Here is a 23,225-nt window from a genome sequence, read left to right on the forward strand (position 1 = left end):
TTCTTTAAAGGTGAATTCTCTGTCCACTAAATTGGAAAAGCAGAGAGAACAAAATTGTTCTACATGTGAAAATGTATGGAGAAAAGGTCTGGGAAGATGCTAGGGAGGAGAGAAGGCAGACGAATGTATAGCTCAGTAAGATAGGGATAGGGATGAAGAGACTTTGATGTTTTTGGGGTTTTGGTTAATGTGGGGCAGGGAAGCAGCGAAAGAAGAGCGAGAGAGGAGGGGTCAGGTAGCTAAAGAGGAGAAGAAGTGAGGCAATGGGGAATTGGAATTGTTTCTTTTTTTTTTTTGAGATGGAGTCTCGCTCTGTTGCCCAGGCTGGAGTGGAATGGCATGGTCTCAGCTCACTGCAATCTCCACCTCCCAGGTTCAAGTTATTCTGCCTCAGCCTCCTGAGTAGCTGGGATTACAGGCTCATTCCACCACACCCAGCTAATTTTTCTATTTTTAGTAGAGACGGGGGTATCACTATGTTCTCCAGGCTGGTCTTGAACTCCTGACCTCGTGATCCGTCCGCCTCTGCCTCCCAAAGTGTTGGGATTACAGGCGTGAGCCACTGTACCTGGCCGGAATTGGTTTTTAACAGATACTCCTTCTCTTCACAATGTCATTATTAGTGAAGTGTCCATTTATTGCTTTAAATTTTCATATTCAATTAAATGACCCTTTCTTGTTTCAAAAAAAAAAAAAAATGTTATGTAATAGCACTGACTTGTGGCAAACTTGAAAGTTTTTCTTCCATAGATTATTTATGGAATAAAATTAAGTTTAGAGAAAAAGAAAAATTTGGTCTTAGTCAGATGATATCTTTTGACTCTTATTATAGACAATAAAATCACGTCGTGAAAGTCAGAGACAATGACAGCATGATCACAAATCTTTATTTCAAAGCATCTATCAGTAAAAGAAACAGAGTAAATTGGAGAAGGAGACTTGTTTGATCTGCCTTTGAAGGTAAAATTAGAGTGGCTCATAGGAATCAAAGGTTCAGGAGTGTCAAGCTAAAACTATGAGAAAGGCTCCAAGAGGAATAAAATGCTGCTTCTGTTTAAGAACAACATACTTGTGGAGAAGTCACTGAAAGCTGTTTCTATTGAGCTAATCTATCAGATTAGTTTTTGCTTTGGTTTTTAAAGATATGGTAGCTTTGGTTTTGTTTTTCCACATTAAGTCAAAGAATGGACTTAGTATTTTGTTAAGAGTAACTGTGAACACCATATTTTGGATTCTAAATTACCTACTCTGATGATTAAAGAATTTCAGGAATATTGATTTAGTCGACTTTGAAAGGTAAGATTAAACAAAATTTTTTCATTTATTTTTCTCTACTATTCCTCTTTCCTTTGTTTCATAGTTGCTTTGCATTTAGTCATTTTCTAAGAGCTTACATTTTTGCTCAGTTGAAGATTATCCCATAACTAAGTGATGTATATACAAATACTCAGTGCTGGGAATTATTTTTCTTTAGAAGGAGCAGCAGAAATTAAACATTTAGGCTTTTGCAAAATGGCTTGTTTCTTTTGTTGAAAGTGATTATGTATCCCATCAGAATGGAATGTGGATTAGGTGTTTGAATGATTTGTGCCTCAGGCTTTTTTTACAAATACATGTTACTAAATGTAAAAATAACTTCTGTTTTTCCAAACTAATTAGTGAGATTTCAGGACACATTGTTCACTCACATTTTTTTTTCCCCATGGCTTACCATTAATCTCTATCTGAGTTAGTGACTATATGATCAATGAAGATTAGACATGCAAGAATATTTGTTCCTGGAATTTGCCTTACTTATGGTTAAAGCATTTGTATTGTGAGGAAAGCATTTTTTTTTTTTTTTTTTTTCCACAGACACTGAAGTGTTCAGTAATTGATAGCCATCTGAATCTGAATGTGTTCTCTTCAAGGCTTTAAAGAAACATTTAAAATCTGAAATTGGGGGCAAATTGGGGAAATTCTCTTTTGTATAAATGAGTTCTTAATGCTTACTGTGTATATCCTCTCTCTTTCCATATATATATTTAGTTTTAATAACCCCAATGATGGACGTATTATTATCTCCATTTAATAGGTAAAGAAGCTACAGCTTACAGAGATTTTGTAACTTTCAAAATCCATCTAAGATACATAACTTTTAAGTGATTAACCTTTATCTGAACCCAAGAAGCTTTCTCATGGACCCAGAGCTCCAACCATAGTGCTATGTGATTCATTTCATTTCTTCAGCTCTTCTGACATTCTTTTTGGCCATCATTACGCTCATAAAAAGGAAATTTAGTTAATATTCTATTATATATGTTAAGAAATGGAAAGATTGTTATATATTATAAACCAAAAATAAAATTCTAAGGCCCCTCAACCATCCAAATGGACTTTTTCCTCAGCCAAGACACTCTTAAAGTTTAACTAGAAAGACTGATTTAGGGCATGATGGGAAGTAGGGGTTGGACATGTCTTATTATACCTCTCCATCATTAACATCAACACATACTTTAAGTCTGATAAAAAAACATTTTACAACCTATTCTTTCTGAAGCCTACTAACTGAAGGCTTCCTCTGCAAAAAAGAACTTCGGTCTCCACAATCCTTTATCTCAACAGATGCATTTCCTTTCTATTGATCCCAGGTCTTTAGAAAAACTCAACCAATTGTCAAACAGAAAAATTTTAAATATGCCTATAGCCTGGAAGGCCCCCAGCTTCTAGTTGTCCCACCTTTCTGGACCAAACCAATGTATTTATTAAATGTATTTGATTGAAATCTCATTGGCCTCTTCAGTTCCTATGTGGTGGCCTGGGATTCAATCTCTGAGGTGGTGGGCCTATAATCAGGACTCCATCTTGCTTTGTTTTTTTTCTTTTTTTCTTTCATTTTTTCTCTTTTTGCCCCATTAAATTGTGCTCTACTTACCCTTCAATGGGTCTGCATGACTAAATTTTCCTGCTTGTGTGACAAGAGCCTGGTTTTAGCTGAACTACGGAGCAAATGCTACAACATCTTGTCTCCCTAAAATGTATAAAACCAAGCTGCACCCCAACCACCTACGGCACATGTTCTCAGGACCTCCTAGGGCTGTATCACAGGCCATGTTCACTCATGTTTGGCTCTGAATAAACTTTTTAAAATATTTTAGAGTTTGACTCTTCTCATTGACAATATAAATGCAAAAACAATAAAGAAGACAATGTATTTTAGCTTTGTAATATAAAATTATTTTGTTACTGTTAAATCTAGATTTGTTTTTCTCTGTTTCTGACCAATTATTAAAAATAGTTCATATTTCATTAGCACTCACAGGTGAGTGTAAACAGGTTCAGGTTATGTGGAGAAATGAAGAGGTCAGTTACTTAAAAATTCACTGAGGCTGGGTGCGGTGGCTCAGGCCTGTAATCCCAGCACTTTGGGAGGCGAAGGTGGGCAGATGACGAGGTCAGGAGTTCGAGACCAGTCTGGCCAACATAGTGAAACCTCGTCTCTATTAAAGATACAAAAAATGAGGTGGGCATGGTGGCCGGTGCCTGTAATCGCAGCTACTTGGGAGGCTGAGGCAGGAGAATTGCTTGAAACCAGGAGGTGGAGGTTGCAGTGAGCCAAGATCATGCCATTGCATTCCAGCCTGGGCAATAGGGTGAGACTCCAACTCAAAAAAAAAAAAAAGAAAAAAGAAAAGAAAAAAGAAAAAAAATCACTGAAAGATGTTCACAAGGAACATTAACAAGAATGTATCTATGCGTTTTTTTTATTGGCCATAATGAACATGTAGTTAAATATTTTTCAATTGTATAATATTCTATAGAAGAATCAAACTTTCTCATAAAGCACTCTGTTATTGAATTCCAGCACAGATTTGAGAGGAATCTGATATTATAAAATTATGTTGACTTATAAGGAATAGTCATCTTGCAAATGTAGAAAACCTGACCTCAGAAAAAGGAACATTCTTGTTTTTATCCAATGGGAGCCACTGAATCAAAATGATAAAAAGACTTCTATATAACCAGAAAGTTTGTATTGAGCAGACAAAAATGTTTAATCAAACGTTTCCTTGATCTGGTTATTTACCTCCTGTTACCTCTCATTCTTGCTTTTGGATTAGAATCTCCATTTCTCAGTTCCTATAAAATGAAGAAACAACAGGCCCTGAAGAAAAGTTAAGAGTATCCTGAGCACTTAATAGGTTATCCTCTGTAAATAAGTGCATTTGACTTTTGACTTTATGTATCAATCTTTTCTAAGGGTGACTAAACTGACGTCTTTTCTGTAGGCCCAATACCTTCTAGATATTGATTGGAAATACATTTGCAGACTTGCAAGTCAGAGTACTTGACACTGGACCACTGTGATTTCACTCTGGGCAACATTCTCCTAGCTTCTCCAGGCACCTTTCTTCTGTCTCAGGAGTGATTCTGAAGTGGTGTGTTCTACTAACATGCGAGCTTCCTGACCCTCTTATGGACGTGCTACAGTGGTGTGGCTTATGTATTCAGCTCAAACCCCTTAGGGGAGATGGAGCATGCAAGTGAGTGGGTGCAGGAGCCAGTGTGAGCATTTTGGGCTCCGGCCCCCATGGCAGTGTCTAGGGGTGTTACAATGCTCTTTTATCTCTGCCATCCGGGAATGGCTTAAGTGTTAAATAGCTCAGTGAAGAGTCAGTGAGACAGCCTTTTTGGGATCCCGCACCCAGTGTGTCCCGAATTTTTGTCCAGTGTCCAAAAAGAATTGGGTCACACAGACTTGAAGGATGGTAAATGTGGGGATTTTATTGAGTGATGGAGGTTGGTTTTCGTGGGATGGGGAGCTGGAGAGGAGATGGAGTGGGAAGATGATCTTCTTCTGGAGTTCAGCCAACCTGTGGCTGAATTCCTCTCTGAGTAGCCCCAGCAGAACTCCTCTGGACATTCAGACATTCCCCCTCTTCTCTCCTTCTCTGCCACTCTGCCGCTCTTCTGCTTGTGAAGCCTGGGGTTTGTGGTTTATACGGACACAGGATGGAGGGTGCATAGCAGGTCAAAAGACAACATTTGGGCATGAAAACAGGAATGCCTGTTCACATTTAGGGCCGCAAGTCCAGGCTTGAAGGTGGAGCCCTCACCAGGAATCCCACCCTCCTGCCTCCTGTCTACATCTCTAACACCTGTAAGCAAATCATACGTAATTTGTTATTAGTAATAAAGTGCTAAAGTATGGTAAATAATTTAGTTTCTATAGATTGGGTTGGGTCTAAGATTACTCATATACTAATATCATTTTTGTGGTTCAGTAACCTATTTTTGAGTTGAAAAAATATCTGTGGAATTATACCATATTTAGAGTTTAGGAGACTTTACCTTGCTTGTCACAATTCTGGTCCAAATCATGAGCCAGAAAATGACACAGGAAATATTTGGGACTAAATCATATACTATCATATCATTTTTAAATACTGATATCTCCTAATACTTTTATAAAAGCTTTCTTTATAAGAAAAAAAAAAAAAGAGGTAAATTCAGAAAAAGGTATATGTGTAACCTAAAGATAGTAGTCCTAATATTAAGCCTTCTAAATGAATTATGAGGACAGATTTTGTGGAAGAGATAGTGTTACACAAATGCAGGGTGCCTAGAGCAATGGTCTATTTCTTCTCTCATTGGCTGGTTTGTTTCTGTTACTCTTTTGATCACATCACAGATTTTTCAATAATTCCTCAAGTTGGTATAGATAATGCACTGCTGCACTACAGAAATTTAAGGGTAAAGAGAAATAAATAATTCATTCATTATGAAACCTTCATTAGTTTCTTTTCAAAGCCTCCATTACATTTGTTCCCTTTCTTTTGTCAGTTCCAATTTGTATTGCAAATCAGCCATTTATGAACTTATTTCACTTGTTTTTGAACTATAAGCTCCTTAGGGACAGAGCCTTGATATTATTATTTGTATTCCCTTAGAGAGAGCTTTGCACACAGTAGGCATACATTGGTACTGATTGAGTAAATGGTGTCATTCATATTAATTTAAATAATTATCACAATACTTAAAGGCTGGGGAAATATATTATAGCAGAATACTTTAAAAATTAAAAATAAATAACCAGAATCCCTAAGAAACCATTCTTATTTGCTTGTTTGGTTAATTTGGCAACTGTCTTTCCTAATAGAGTTAAAGTATTACTTTGTATATAAAATATACACTTGAAATAATTAGTAAATAATCATTAACGTTAAAATTGAATGTATTAAAAATGTATTAAACATAATTTAAAATATTCATAAAAGTCATATAGTAATAAAATTTTTAGATCAAATTGATTTTATATGATTTTAAAATTCAGGAATATTCAGAAAATTACATTTAGCCAATATTTTTAGCCAGTATTTTTCTTCCACAATTTTTACTTGGACTGATAGGAGCTAATCAAACATGTTATATTAGATTATAAAAGTAGTATGAAGAAAAGGGAATTATTCTAGAAATAGGACACTTGGCTTTTAATCTTCATTTTGTAATTAACTGGCTATGTGACTAGGGCAGTTATTTAACATCTCTGAGACATATTTCTAAAATGGAAGGATGGGAGACTGATAGTCTACGGTTTTGCAAAGTGTGGACGTTAGTGAGTGAGGTAAAAGAATTGTCTTTGATACTAGCTGCAGTCTTCTGATGTATATAATAAATAATTAGAGTAAGATGCAGAAAACAAGGCAAGTTTTACAAAGTGATTTTAATTCTGAATGGAAGTGATACAGTTGTTAAGATGTTTAATTCTTTAAAATGATATGAAATTGGGCTGGGCACAGTGACTCGTGCCTGTAAAGCCAGCATTTTGGGAGGCTGAGGTGAGTGGATCACTTGAGCTCAGGAGTTAGAAACCAGCCTGGGCAACATCACAAAAGCCCATCTCTACAAAAATATACAAAAAATTAGCTGAGTATGGTGGCATACAACTGTAGTCCCAGCTACTTGTGAGGCTGAGGTGGGAGGATCGCTTCAGCCTGGGAGGTTGAGGCTGCAGCAAGCTGTGGATCACTCCACTGTACCTCAGCCTGGGGGACAAAATGAGACCCTGTCTCAAAAAATAAAAAAAGAATACAAAATTGGTTTTTTGAACTTAGAATGAAACACCTACATGCAACACTCAAATTACAAAAGAAATTTTTGTAATTCTGATGTCTTTACCATAGGCTTCTCCATCATTTCCTCTGGGATGAACACAGATTTTTTTTTTTTTTTTTTTTTTTTTTTTGACAACTGAGGTACATGTACATCTTCCTCAGTGGAAGACTCATCCTCTAACAAGAGTTTCTATAATATGAATGCATAGCAGATAATATTCTCCTTAATTTCCATTATAAAAGATTTATACCACCAGAATTAGGTTGATCTAATATCTTTCAACAAATATCACTGGAATAATTGCATATTCATATGTAAACAAAAGAACTTCAATTTATACCTTGTATCATATACCAGGATTAATTCAAATTCAGTCAAAATCTAAATGTAAAATTTAAAATTAGGAAACTTCTAGAATAAAAAATACAGAATATTATGTTAAGTAATATTTTTTAGATATAATATCAGAAATATAATCCACTAAAGGACAAATTACTTACATTAATTTCATTATAATTAAAAACTCCTGCTCTTCTATCAAGCAAATAAGAGAGAACCCACAGAATGGGAGGAAATATTTATAAATAATAAATTTGATAAAGGACTTGTGCCACCGTATAGAAAGAAATTTCAAACTACACAGGAATACTACTCAGCAATAAACATAAATGAATTCGACACACACTACAATGTTGATGAATCTCAGAATAACTAGTCTGAGTGAATGAAGCCAGGCAAAAAACAATACCTACTAGATGATTCAGTTTACATAAAATTCTAGAAAATTTAAATTAAAATATAAGAACAGAAAACAGATCAGAGATTGCCTGAGGATGGGTGAGGAGTGGTGAGACTAAGAGCTAGAAAAGAACATGAGGAAACATTTAAGAGAAATTACTATGTTCATTTTCCAGATTGCAATGGTTCCATGAATGTGTACAGATGCCAAAACTTACCAAATTGCACATTCTTTTTTTTTTTTTTTTTGCTTGTTTGTTTGTTTTTTTTTGAGACGGAGTCTCGCTCTGTCGCCCGGGCTGGAGTGCAGTGGCCGAATCTCAGCTCACTGCAAGCTCCGCCTCCCAGGTTCACACCATTCTCCTGCCTCAGCCTCCCGAGTAGCTGGGACTACAGGCGCCCACCACCTCGCCCGGCTAGTTTTTTGTATTTTTTAGTGGAGACGGGGTTTCACCGTGTTAGCCAGGATGGTCTCGATCTCCTGACCTCGTGATCTGCCCGTCTCGGCCTCCCAAAGTGCTGGGATTACAGGCTTGAGCCACCGCCCCTGGCCCAAATTGCACATTCTTACTAAGTACAGTAAGTACAGTAAATTGTACTCCAATAAAGCAATTAAACGTTTTATGAAGTGAATTTAAAACAAGATAACTTTTTAAAATTTCCTTACATATTTCAGCTCATTTTGATTACCCCTTGTACCATACTGTAACAAAGTTAATATTAAAAAACAGAACCATAGTCCCTCACTTTAAAGGGCTCAAAACAGTAAACCACTTCTAATTTTGACTAGCACAATAGCGAGCTAAATGCTTTAAAAATGTTATCATGCTACAGTGAAAACAGATTCCAGATAAATTTTAATCTGTTTCTTACCCAGAAACAGTAGACTAGCACTCAATAGTGTAAAAAACAAACAAACAAGTAAACACACAAATAAATAAATGAACACACAGATGAAAGTAGAGTCATGAGCTATAGACGACTTTAAAAGCATGAAGAGGTAAAGGCCGAGCTTTGAGCCCCATGAATGGTTGAGAATCCACGCCTGAGAATCTTCAATTCAACTTATGAACTTAAGACTCCTCCAACAGACCTAGACCCTTGAACAGAGTACCCCCATAGTGATGATATAGGGTAGAAAAAGAAATCCACTAAAAAATAGATCCTACCAAGCAATTGGTAATTTTCAAGGTGGCTACAGGGGAAAATAATAATTCTCTTTACAGAAAATGTATAGCTAGTAGCCTGCTCTCATACAGGTCTGGTGTTCAAATATTCACTAATCATTTAGTCAGGGAAACCCCAAGCTTTCGTTGTGTTCTACAAAATATGTTCTCCCAATAAGAAAACACATTACCCAACATAGGAGGGAATAAACCATCATAATTGAGCATTAGAAGAACAACACACAATTTCTCATACTGAAATTATGAGGTAAACCATAAGGAATTATTTTTCAAACAATAAAACATAGAATGAAAAATAATAAGGGCATTGGTAACTATTTAAAATAACTAGGTAGATATTTTTCTAAAGAAACAAATAAATATTTTATATGTAAAACATGCAATTAATAAACTGACAAGAAAATCAATGGATGCATTGAATAGCAGATTACAGCCCCCTGAAAAAAGGAATAATAATCTTAAAGATAAACTGTATGCATCTTATAAATGATGACAGAGAGACAACAACATGGGGAATTTTTTTTTATAGTTGTGAGAATTAAAGGGTACATTGAGAAAGTCTGTCATATATCTAATGAGAATTCCAGAAAAATGAAGAGAATGGGAAGAACTAATATTCAAAGTGATAAATGTTGGAAATATTATATAACAAATAGAAGTACAGACCAAATATAAAAATCACTATGTACACCAAGCAGAATAAAGTAAAAGAAATCTATATGTAACTAACTATAGGAGAAACTTCAAAATACAAAATAGAACAGAGAAGACCAAAATAAGAGAAAAAGACCAACACACACATACAAGGGAAAGGTCTTCAAAAAATTCATGGAAAATTCATATTATGGAAAAACTAGGCATGGATTTCAAAAATTTTTTGCACCAAAATAAACTCATTCTAACTTGCTATAACTTATCTGAACAGGATCTAGTTTGATGCACCAAAAAGAATAAGGCATCAGTTTAAAAAGAACCCTTATCAGAGCAACATGAATTCTGCTAAAGTTGAAGCAAGAACAAATATCAAATTTATGAAGACTGAGCAAAAGAATGGTGCAATCATTGATGCCTTACAGAAAGTTTATGGGGACAATGCCCCAAAGAAATCAGCAGTTTACAAATGGATAATTCTTTTTTTTTTTTTTTTTTTTTTTTTTTTTTTTTGAGCTCTGTCGCTCAGGCTGCAGTGCAGTGGCGAGATCTCGGCTCACTGCAACCTCTGCTTCCCGGGATCAAGAGATTCTCCTGCCTTATCCTGTAGTAGCTGGGACTACAGGTGCGTGCCACTACACCCGGCTAATTTTTTGTATTTTGAGTAGTGACGGGGTTTCACTGTGTTAGGCAAGATTGTCTGGATCCCCTGACCTTGTGATCCACCCGCCTTGGCCTCCCAAAGTGCTGGAATTTCAGGCGTGAGCCACTGTGCCTGGTCAAATTCATTTTTTTTAAGTGGCAAGGAGAAGTTGAAGATCAAGTCCACATAGGCAGACCATCCACATTCATTTACAAGGAAAAATTCATCTGATTTGTGCTTTAATTGAAGAGAACCAACAATAAACAGCACAAACAATAAATAACACCATTAGATATCTCAATTGGCTTATGTTACACAATTCTGACTGAAAAATTAAAGGCAAGCAAACTTTCTGTATGATGGGACCAAAACCATTGCACCAGATCAACTGTAGACAAGAGCAGAGCTTTCAACAAAAATTTTAAACAAGGGAAATCAAAACAATGAAGCATTTCTTCAAAGAATTTTGAAAGGAGATTAAACAAGGCTCTGTTAGCATGATCCTGAACACAGAGCACAATCAAAGCAATGGCTACCAAGTGGAAGTGGTTTACGCAAAGCACAAGAGCAAAAGTCAAGAGTAAAGATGATGGCAAAAGTGTTTTGGGATGCTCAAGGCATTTTGCTTGTTAACTTCCTGAAGAACCAAAGAATAACAACATCTGCTTAATTATCAGAGTATTTTTAGAAAGTTAGCCTAGTGTTTAGCAAAGAAAATTCCAGGAAAGCCTCACCAGAATCTTTCTCCACCATGAAAATTCTCCTGCTCATTCCTCTCAACAAAGGCAAAAGTTTCTGTGGGAAATCATTAGGCATCCGCCTGACAGTCCTGATTTGGCACCTTTTGACTCCTTTTTCTCCCCAATCTTAAAATATATTTAAATGGCACCCGTTTTTCTTCAGTTAATCATGTATAAAAAGACTGCATTGGCCAGGTGTGGTGGCTCACGCCTGTAATCCCAGCATTTTGGGAGGCTGGGATTACAGGTGGTGGATCACGAGGTCAGGAGATCGAGACAATCCTGGCTAACACGGTGAAACTCCATCTCTACTAAAAATACAACAACAATAACAAATTAGCCAGGCGTGGTGGTGAGTGCCTGTAGTCCCATCTACTTGGGAGGCTGAGGCAGGGGAATAGCGTGGACCCGGGAGGTGGAGCTCGCAGTGAGCTGAGATCGAGCCATTGCACTCCAGCCTGGGTGAAAGAGGGAGACCCCGTCTCAAAAAAAAAAAAAAAAAAAGAAAGAAAAAGACTGCATTGACATGATTAAATTCTCAGGACCCTCAGTTCTTTAGGGCTAGAATAAACGTCTGGTATCATGACTTATGAAATTGTCTTGAACTTGATGGACAATTGTTAAGAACTTTATGTGAAGAAATAAAGTTTATATTTTTTATCTTTTAATTCAGTTTTTCTATGAACATTTTGAAGTTCTGTCATTTGTATGTATGCATATATTTGTATGAATAGATATAAACAAAATTTGAGTGACAGATGATTTTTCAACAGCCCTGAACCAAGGTAGTAGTGTTCAGGTTATGTTCCGAGAAAAAAAATGAAGTGCCAGCCTTGCATTGTATCCCCATAATCTATCTTTCAGAAAACAGAACAAAATACAATTATTTTCAGACAAAAATATATTAAGAGATCTGACCATAATGATACTCTTGAGAAAAAGCTTCCAAGGGGTGTACTTTATTAAAAAAGACAATGACCCTAAAAGAAGGAAAAAAGTTGGCAAATATATAATTAAATCTATGTAAATAGTCTCTGTGGGGTAATAAAAATTATGTCTACAAAGCAAATAAAACACACAATAAAATGCTAGATGGCAGTATTTTTTTTAGTAGGAAGTGACATAATGTGTCCACGAGTTTCTTAACCCTTCCGGAACAGCAAAGGACCTTAATACTTCAAGTGGTTATATGCCCTCTTTTTTTTTTTTTTTTTTAAGACCGAGTTTCATTCTTGTTGCCCAGGCTGGAGTGCAATGGTGTGATCTCGGTTCATCGCAACCTCTACCTCCCAGGTTCAAGCTATTCTCCTGCCTCCTGGGTAGCTGGAGTACTCCCTCTTTGAAGTGACATCTAGTACAAGACTGCTTAAATTTGAAGAACAGAGTTTGTATCTGTTTGATCCACAGCAAATTATTTAACCTTTCAGTACCTCAGATTCTTCATCTGTAAAACGGGAATAACAATAGTATGTATCACAGAGGATTTTTGTAAGTATTGAATGAATTAATACATTTAAATGACTTAGAATAATGTCTGTCATATAGAACTATGAAAATACATTTATCAGTAGTATTATTGCTTTTAATATTATATATTCCCTAAAAAAACTTAGATAGGAAAAGGCCTCCAATTACTTTTATAAGCCTACTTTTCTGTTACCAGAAACAGACTCTAAAAAGTACAAGAAAAGAAAACTATAGGCCAGTCAGATTAATAAAGATTCTGAAATCTGACATAATGAAGGTATTAATAAAGCAAACTTTGGCATATAAAATCTACTAATATATAAAGTATATAATTTATATCCAGACCAAGGAGTGTTTGTTTCATTAATGCAAGAATGATTTAGCATTCTTAATGCAAATTATATACTATGTAGAGTAAAAGAGGAAAAGTTACAGGATTACTCAATTGATTAAAAAAAAAAAAAAACCCTCATTTGAGATATTTCAATGCTCATTCATGCAAACAGACATTTAGAAAAGTAGAAAAAGGAAGAAATTTCCCTAACCAAATGAAGGCTTTTCATCAATAATATTAAGCAAAGCATCATAGATAATGGTGAACCCTTAGAAGAAATCTATTTAGTGTCAGGATCAAAACAAGGGCATCTAGTATCACAGATTCTAATCTATCACTGCAACACAAAACAAAAAGAACAAAGAACTAAAAAGAAGAGTTATAATGAGGACTGCCACAATGAATAACTCTAAGGGGAACATAATATGCAATGTGAACGATGCCTCTGGAATGTACAATAAAACAGGCCTGATTTTAAGATAGGAAAAAATTAGGTAAAATTGCCATCATTCAGAAATAAATGATTGTCTATAAAACAACCCAAGCTCTCCACACAAGCTGTTAGAAATAATAATAGGTTTTAGTCAAATCAGTGTACAAAATGAATAGTATTTATACAAGCAGCAATAATTAGAAATTTTAAAATAATAAGAGTAATAAAACATCCCATTTTCAAAATTATATATCCCTGCAGAATATTTCTATCAAAAAGTGCAAATTTATCTGGAAGGAGAAAACTATAAAACTTGATTAAAAGATACTTACTAAATAAAAAGATAAGGCATACTTACAGGTAGGAAGTCTTAATAAGATAAGATATCAATTCTTCCTAAATTAACATATATACATAATGTAATTTTTTATAAACTTCCCACAGATCTCTTTTTCTAAATAGAGATCTATTGATCCTACAATTCATATATAAAAGTAAATAAATCATAGCAGTGAAGGCAATTTTGAATAAGAATATAGGACTAGATAGCAACACTTATAAAGATGTAGTATTAATACAAAAACACACAAATATATGTATTCATATATCTGTGCTATAACACACATTTGTATATACAACATGTGCTAAAATATATATGTGTATGTATTATTCCATTTTCACACTGCTATAAAGATACTACCTGACACAGAGTAATTTATGAAGAAGGGAAGTTTAATTGACTCACCGTTCTGCATGGCTGGGGAGGCCTCAGGAAACTTACAATCATGGCAGAAGGGGAAGTGGAATTGGAAACAAGATATGTTTTACATGATGGTAGAGGAGAGAGAGAGAAAGAAAGAGAGAGAAAGAGCCACATTTAAAACCATCAGCTCTTGGGAGAACTCCCTCATTATCATGAGAACAGAATGGGGGAAACTACCCCCATGATCCATCACATCACCTCCCACCAGGTCTCTCCCTTGATACATGGGGATTATACTTCAAGATGAGATATGGGTGAAAACACAGAGCAAAAGCAAATCAGTCCACCTCTTCCCCCTCCCAGAATTCAATATCCTTTTTACATTTCGAAACCAAGCATGCCTTCCCAGCAGTCCCCCAAAGTCTTAACTCATTCCAGCATTAACCCATTGGACCCAAAAGTCCAAGTCCAAAGTCTCAGTTGAGACAAGGCAAATCCCTTCCACCTATGAGCCTATACAATTAAAAAACAAAAACAAAAACAAAAAAAGAAACAAGTTAGTTACTTCCAAGATAGAGGTACTTCCATGATAGAGGTACAGGCATTGGGTAAATGCTCCCATTCCGAAAAGGAGAGATTGGCCAAAACAAAGGGGCCACAGGCCCTGGCAGGGCACTCGGTAAATCTTAAAACTCCAAAATTAATCTCTGTGGATTCCATGTCTCACATCCAGGGCATGCTGATGCAAAGGATGGGTTCCCAAGCCTTGGGCAACCCCGCCCCCGTGGCTCTGCAGTGTATAGCCCCTCGAGTGGCTTTCATGGGCTGGCATAGAGTGCCTCCAGCTGTTCCAGGTGCACAATGAAAGCTGTCGGTGTATCTAATATTCTTGGTTTTAGAGGAGTGTGGCCCTCTTCTCACAGCACCAATAGGCAGTGCCCCAGTGGGGACTCTGTGTGGAGACTCCAAACCCACATATCCCCTTTGCATTCCCCTAGTAGAGGCTCTCCATGAGGGTTCTGCCTCTGCAGTAGACTTTTGCCTAGACATTCAGGCGCTTTTATACATCCTCTGAAATCCAGGCAGAGGTTCCCAAAGCTCAACTCTTGTCTTCTATGCATCTGTAGACCCAACACCACATGGCACCTGCCAAGGCTTGAGGCTTGCACCCTCTTAAGCAATGGCCTGAACTGTACCTTGGCTCCTTGTAGTAAGTGGCTGGAGCCCGAGTGGCTGGAATGCAGAGAACCAAGTCCCAAAGTTGCACAGAGCAGCAGAGCCCTGGGGCTGACAGAAGAAGCCATTTTTCCCTGCTAGGCCTTGGGCCTGTGATGGGAGGGACTGCCACAAAGATCTCTGACATTCCCTGAAGACATTTTCCCCACTGCCTTGGCTGTTAACATTTGGCTCCTCATTACTTATGCAAATTTCTGTAATAGGCTTGAATTTCTCCCTGGAAAATGGAGTTTTCTTTTCTACCAAAGGGTCAGGTTGCATGTTTTCCAAACCTTTATGCTCTGCTTCCCTTTTAAACCTAAATTGCAATTTCAAATTATCTCTTTGTGAACACATATAACTGAATGCTTTCAGAATAAACCAGGTCACCTTTTGAATGTTTTGTTCTGGTAGAAATTTCTTCTGCCAGATACTCTTTAAGTCATCTCTCTCAGCTTCAAAGTTCTATGGATCTCTAGGGCAGGAGTAAAATGCTTCCAGTCTCTCAGCTAAAGCATAGAATTTACTCCAATTCCCAGTAAGTTCTTCATCTTCATCTGAGACCATGGCAGCCTGGACTTCATTGTCTATATCACTATCAATGTTTTGGTCAAAACAATTCAACAAGTCTTTAAGAAGGTCCAAACTTTCACTCATCTGATTGGGATCTGATTCCAGGGGTATTTAAGAAGTAGAATTGAGACAATGTGTGACCCAATGTATGTGGCAAGATCAGGGAGAGGGAGGAATCTGGAAAGACTACCTGACTCTGGATCTAAGTGAATACAGGTTGTTTTCACTGACTTAAGAGAATGCGAGGAAAGTACAGGTTTTGGGGTTAATAGATGATAAGCCTAGTTTTTAGAACTGCCAAGTTCGGGACATCTCTGGAGCATTTAGGAGGTAATATGTGGTTTGCAGAGGAATCCAAGAAAGCGAAAGTGTCTTCAGAGTGAGACAAGTAAATGGAAGCGGTATTTGGGGATGTCATTGTGCTGTAAAGACTATAATGATGATGATTTTAAAGTGCCCATATAACTCATTCAGTGCTTTTTTAATAGAAAGCCTCACAATTTAATCCAAACCAATTTTCATTACGGATCTGTTCTATGCTACACTCTGGAGCTCTGAGCCTTGGTAGAGCTAAGGCGCTGTCTGTGTCCCTCCAATTCTGTTTTCAAGATGTGTTCCATTATCTGTAGCACTAATAATGCATCATACTCCCTCTCACCTCTAGCACATTGTCACTTGTTTTTCCCTAGTGTGCCTCACCTTGGGCCTCACTGTGGTTGTCACCTCCCTATGACTCATTTTTCTCTGTCCTAAAAGCAGCTATGTTCCTCAATAAGGACTGTGTATTTGTCACCAGCATAAATCCAGTGCTCACTATGGTACCTTATAATAGGTATTTAATAAATATTTGTTAAATAGTAAATGTTGTTTTAAGACATAGGCCATGCACACTGGGAACTTACAATCAAATGTGAGTGTAGCACAGTTTGCTTGGAACTATTCTCTGTTGCTTTACGCCTTCCATGCATCTCTCTTCAGTTAAATATAAATAACTAAGTCAGGACTATATATTTTTCTTTTATGCCACTGGTCATCTCTCCTGTCATAGTGTTCAGATAAAGTTTACAGCATTCACTTTAGCAATATTTTAGGGCACTAACGAAATTAGCCATTTTGCACTCTGTCCATATTAACTATTCTGCAAACCTAATGATTTGTTTATTTAACTGAATACTGATTTCCCCATTAGGGCCTATTAGCACCTCAAAATTGGCTTTGTAAACCTGGTAAAACCTGATTATTATCAGTAATTAGTAATTTGATGGATCCTTTAAATAAATTTAAATGGAGAAGCAGAGCACCTGAAGTTAATGTCTTTATCTGGCTATAAATTTAGAAAGGGCAAAAGTTGGCAATATGATTTCTTAAATTTTTATGGCTGCAAGAAGACTGTTGAGTTCACCATTTCCATGCATTTTGAAGGACTTCAAGTACATTTTAGTTTAATTAAAAGGGCCTGCATGTATCTGAGCATGTGGAACTTGAATTTTAAGACCTCTAATAATTTCATTCTAAATTTTGGTTTTATTGTTACAGCTAGGGATGGGTTGGCTCGTTGACTTAATTTCTTTTTCTAATGTGTGCTTCTGTACCTCAGAAATAAATGGAGAGAAAGGAGAGTGAGAGAAAGAAGCAGAACAGTTGACTGATGACCTTTGAAGTGTATCAAAACAACAATCTATTTATATCCACTGGGAAATGCTCATCTCTTTGAAGGCATCTCACAGCCTCTTTATCCTATGTGGCCTTTTTAGGTGTTCCTTTTAAATCCTGATCTAAATAAAGTACATTCTTCACAGTATCAAATTCACAGTCCAGCTAAATGAAAAATCCATTAGCTTGGAAACTCCTAGAAGTTGCATTGCTGTGGCCATTGATTTCTCCTCTCTGGTATCAACCTTACCTTGCATCCATTGAACACACCCTCCTGGCAGTGGGTCCATTTACTCAACTATCATCACCTCATGAAGAGCCCCAGGTGGCCCCTGTAGCATGTCTCTTTGAAAAACTATTACTTTGATGGTGAAAGAGTCAGTGTGACATCAAAAGTATCCTGACGATTCCTGTGCTCACCATTTTCGTTCCTTAACAGAACTCCTGTAGTTACAGAGCCTAAAACCAATGCAAAATGTGATCGATATTAGTAAACACCACTATCTTAGACATTTAAAGTTTGTACTAGGAGAGATCAAATCAAATAAACAAACAGGCAGTGGCTTGCCTTTTTTGCACAGGGCAGCCTGTCTGCAAAGTTTTATCTCACTAGGCTGCTATTTTTGTGGACCTCTCGGAGCTGAAGAAAGCTCTTTCTTTGGTTAGGTGTGGAAATATCAAGTCAATTTGTTAAATTGTGTATTTTTAATGTATTTGCTCACACAGATCTTAAAGATTTTTAGGTTTAACGGGCCTTAAAGAAACACAAATTAATAAAAGTGGAGTTATGCACTTTGGTGGACATATGCTTTATCTTTCAAAATCAGGACACTTCAGAAAATGGAGCGTTGTTAAAAATAGTACCAGTGCAAAGAACAAAAACCAGGACCATTGCCTGGCAAACTGAGACTTGTGGTCACCCTAATTATGAGAAGAGGGCAATTAAAAATGGAATGCTAACAGAATCTATTAGGACTGAAGGACTAGGGTTTAGTTTGGCAAACTGATATTTATTTGACAAATCTGATGAATACATATGAAGCCAACCTCCTATATTAATGTCGAAGGTGAATACTTTGATTGGAGTTATTAAGACCATTAGAACTGATTGCTTTAAGATTTGTTGTTATTCTGTTAGATTAAAAGATAAATCAATGTCAGCTTGTTACTGGGACCCTCCCAAGTAAATCAATCAATGACTAACTTAGTGTGTGCCTTCTGTTTCCAATTATTTTGGTTTCATCTTCACAGGCTGATTTTTGCTCTTGAATGTACTATTAGTTGTATTTACGTAGACTGTGCACCAATGTCACTTCTTCCAAGATAGCTGTTGAAAATTTTCATTTAAAAATATGCAGTTACTTCCTTGGTGGAACTGAGACCTTGCACATCTTTAAACAACTTAGAAGAAATGTGTCCATGATTTATAGAACAAGCAAACAAAGCATGACCTTTCCTGAACTGATTAACAGTGCAATTCTTCAGAATGGCAATTTACTATAGATTCACTCACATTGAACAATTTTATAAATGTGTGTAAGTATAGGGTATGCTACAAATGCAAAACATGAAAATATAGTTGGATTAAAATAAAATTTGAATCAAATGCTTATATCATACTGGCATGAGAAAGAATGCTGAAATCACTTATGCTGAGCCCTGTTTTCTAGTTAAAAAAATAAATAAAAACACTTTATTTGGAATTTAAGAATAGCACATAAGAAACCATTTTCAGTTTAAATATTTGAATATTTTTATATTTAATTAAAGATATTTCCACACATCTTAAATTAATACCTGCCTTAAATGGAGTAGAATTCAATTTACTTAAAAACACTGAAAACTAAATATAATAGGGAGCTTTTTATTTTTTTTCAGAAATTTTGTTTATCTTCCTGTGACCCTGAGCCATGTGTGAACAGAAGAGGAGTATGATGAGGAGCCATTTGGAAATCTATTCTGGCCACTTTTGCAGTAACAGGAAGCACTTTGAAAGAGTATAAAATTACAGTTCTTTTTTATTTTCATCTTGCAATGACAGGCTTTTTCAAATCAAGTACGACAGGTTTAGAATGATTGCATTATCACACATTTAAAAATAAAATGTGTGCCAGGATTCACACCTCCATAATAAAAGCCTTATACTTGGATGATGAGCTCACGAACCCAAAAATACCAGTTCATTTTTGTTGATATGGTGGTTGCTGATGGTGCTGTTTAAGTTCCTTCAGAGTAGGGATCATCTTTGTTTATCTCTAGCACCTGGTTCTGTGTGTTGAACAACAGTGCTGGGGAGTCTTTTTGAATGTAAATATGTGAAATCAAAATGTTAATATGACCCTCAAGTCAATCGAGTATTACTGTAATTATATAATTTTGCTTGTTTCCTTTTCGCTAAAAAGCAGAATTACGTGAGGTTCCTCTTTTCAAGGAAATTCTTCAGAAAACCATGTTAACTATGTTCTTCCCTACCCTTTCCCCTGCACAATATTTAACTTACCACAGCTTCACATTCATTGGGACATTGAATAAATATTTCTGGTCAATAATCACAAACCAAGAATTTAGAAGTCAACTTGTTTCTCTTCCAGCACCGTAAACAGTACAATTTCCTTTAACATGGAGCTAATTTGTAGGTTGAGTTTTGTTTCAGCCGTTCTTTCTCGAAAGAAACTTGACTTATTTACATGTAAGCGTATATAAGGAAATGCTTTTAATTTGAGGGGAACTATTCCTAGAAAAAAATTGAGAAGTAGGCCAAGTCTCTTTTTGTGTCCTCCCCGCACATCCTCCCAGCACTTCCTTCTGTTTCCCAAGAAAGCCACTATTTCCTCATTGCCCAAGTTCCTTCCTATAACAGCAAGGAATGTAGGAAATGACATATTACAGTTTTCTAAGGGATGTCTTTGTTGTAAACTAAATCATGGAATTGCCCATTTTAAAACAATAGACATTACTAAACCATGCATATGGATAACTTCCAAATGAAAACATGACTATCTTTAAAAAAAAAAAAAACCTATTTAGATAAATAAACAAGCTGACCTTTGAAGAAGCCTCAGTTAACATGATCATCTCTTATTTAAAACCCTCCACAGTGACCGTCGGAAATAAGAAAGCTAAGGTCAAGCCAAGGCCATATTTTACATTTTCATTTTTAACCTAAGGCTATTAAAGCAAAATGATATTTAGAAGCTGATCCAATTTTGTTTCAATATTCATATGTGAGAAAAATTTATCTTGTAAAATAATTCAATCCAGTTTTTCCCTGGATGAGTGGGAAGAGGGATAGTGTGGATTTATGTAAAGTAATAAGACCAGGGCTTGGAAGAAAAAGTTGGAGCTGCTGTAGCAGGTGGAGAGGAGATTTTTCTTCCTGTCTTGCTTCTATGATGCTGCTACTGACCGACTTTCTCTAATTCCAATATCCTTAAATGAGAAGCCATGAAAGCCAGTCATCTCTCTTTATCTCATCTAGCACATGGCCTAGTTGATTTTCTTAAGATCTCACACAGCAGAGTGTACTGTCATGGAATCAATGCAATTGGGAAATAGTATGTTTCTAATAAAGAAAAAAAAGAAAACCTTTTTTAAAAAAACACAGACTGAGAATCATTCCGTACCTGTATGGCACACAGCCATTTACTAAGAGGGAAGAACTCCAATAAATAAGACAAAAATAGTGAGTGGTAAGCCTTTTAAATTCATTCTGCCTAAAAATACATCAAATAACTAAATACAAAGAAAATCCCTAAGAAGGCAAATACAAATAAGAGGGAGAAAAATCTCTTTCATGTCAGACAACACACCACCCAAAATCACCAGAGGAAAACAATCAAGCCCTCTGTCCTTGATAACAATAACATGCTGACTTTAAACAGCCCTAAACTCAGAAAATAATTTGCAAGGTTTATTCCTATAAGAACAGAGAGAATTCTTCTTTCTCATTTGTCTGACTGATATTTTTCTGATGTGTCTCTTGTGAACTTTCTTTTTTCTTAGAAACTTTGAGTGCTAACTTCCTTTTTTTTTATGTGAAATGACTGTAATAAAATGTGCAGAATTGATTGCTTAGAAGATTGATGTTCTTAAAACTGATATCTTCTCTGTGGCTATATGGTATGCTAACAAAAAAAAAAAAAAAAAAAAAAAAAAGAAAGAAAAGAAAAGAAAAAGAAAAGCATACTTCTCTACTAATGGTACACTGACCTTTACCAGAAACTATTTCCCAGGATAATTACAGAATTTTAAAAAGATGATTTGTTACATTTTCTCCTCTGACTTATGATATCTTATTTCCCCTTACTTTTTCTTGGAAAAGATGCAAATAAGTTGAACGCCCATTCGCTATAAGAATTAAGAGGTATTTTTTATAAAGTTCTTTTGCTAGTAAGGATCAGCTAGATTACACTACAGTAACTAACTACCCTTATTTCTCAATGGCTGAACAAAGCAAAATGTTACTTCTTCCTAAACTTTCATGTCCCACAAGGGTCAGTTGAGGAACTCTCTTGCACAAGGTCAATCATTGATTCAGGCTGACAAAAACTTTACCATCTTGAAATTGAAGTATATGGAATAGATGTCTTTTTCAGTCTGTGTAGCAGAATAAGAGAGGAAGGAAAAGCATTGTTTCCACAATTAGATGTTTGGACTGGTAATAACATGCATCACTACTACCTAAAGACCATTGACCACCAGTTATTACAAAGACCAAACTATGTTTCAAAGGACTGGGAAGTAGAATCTACTGAGGTATCAAGAAGGAAAGGAGAACTGAATGTGAATTGTTCCAGAATTTTCTATTATAGAGTTTATGTAATGTCACTGTGGAAATATACATTGGAAAGATAGACTGTGGCTAGATTGTAGTAGACTATTCTAGCCTAAGAGATTTGTACTTTATATTATAGGCAATGAAACCCATCTGTTTTTAAGCCTCAGAAGTTGCTTTTGGTACTATTATAATACTCCGAGGATTGAAGCACTAGCATTTGGAGTGGAGGTAGGGTTGAAGATGGGAACAGTTAATCGAAGATATACATTCACTGTAATTTCCTCCAGGATGCCAATACTTAGAACTCTTTCCTGATATTTTCCTAGTCTCCACTGAATTTGGTGTGAATATTTTCTTTATTCTCCCTTATATGTTCCTTTTCCAAATTTGCCCTTGCTCCTCATCTCCTGCCTTCCCCCAACAGTCAAAATTTACTAATTTGTGACATTATTAGGACAATTACATGTTCTATAGCTTCTATAGTAATGTTAATCTGGCTCAGATGTACAATATGGATACAGGGTGAAATCAGATAATTATTTTAATTATTTCTCTTTTTAAAGATAATGAGGGTTTGAAAGGTGTGACTACAGTGGAATTAGAAATTATCTGGAGAGTGCAGGAGAACCTAGAGAATACAGATTGACTGATTTTGAGCTTAAGTGACTGAAAGGATGTTTTGCGTTATTTGAAAAGATGAATTACTAGTTTACATGAAAATACTTAAGGAAAAATCATAGACTACTACCCTTAGTTATAATGTGTGTATATATATATATATATTTTTTTCAAATAGCATCAAATCAATTGTTTATGTTACTGTCAATTGTCTTTCTACAACATAGCTCTACTTGATTCTTGCCCCTTTCTTGCTAAAAAGTTCATAGGCCCTCATTATATGGAATGTCATGTCCCAAGCTGTGCTAATCATGTTACTTCACAATAATGTTTGATGACCAAATACATCAGTAAAAACTAGGTTGCACAAAGAGAAACAGTATCTTTTCTAGAACTAA

Source organism: Rhinopithecus roxellana, chromosome 4, assembly GCF_007565055.1.
Source record: "Rhinopithecus roxellana isolate Shanxi Qingling chromosome 4, ASM756505v1, whole genome shotgun sequence".
Lineage (NCBI taxonomy): Eukaryota > Metazoa > Chordata > Mammalia > Primates > Cercopithecidae > Rhinopithecus > Rhinopithecus roxellana.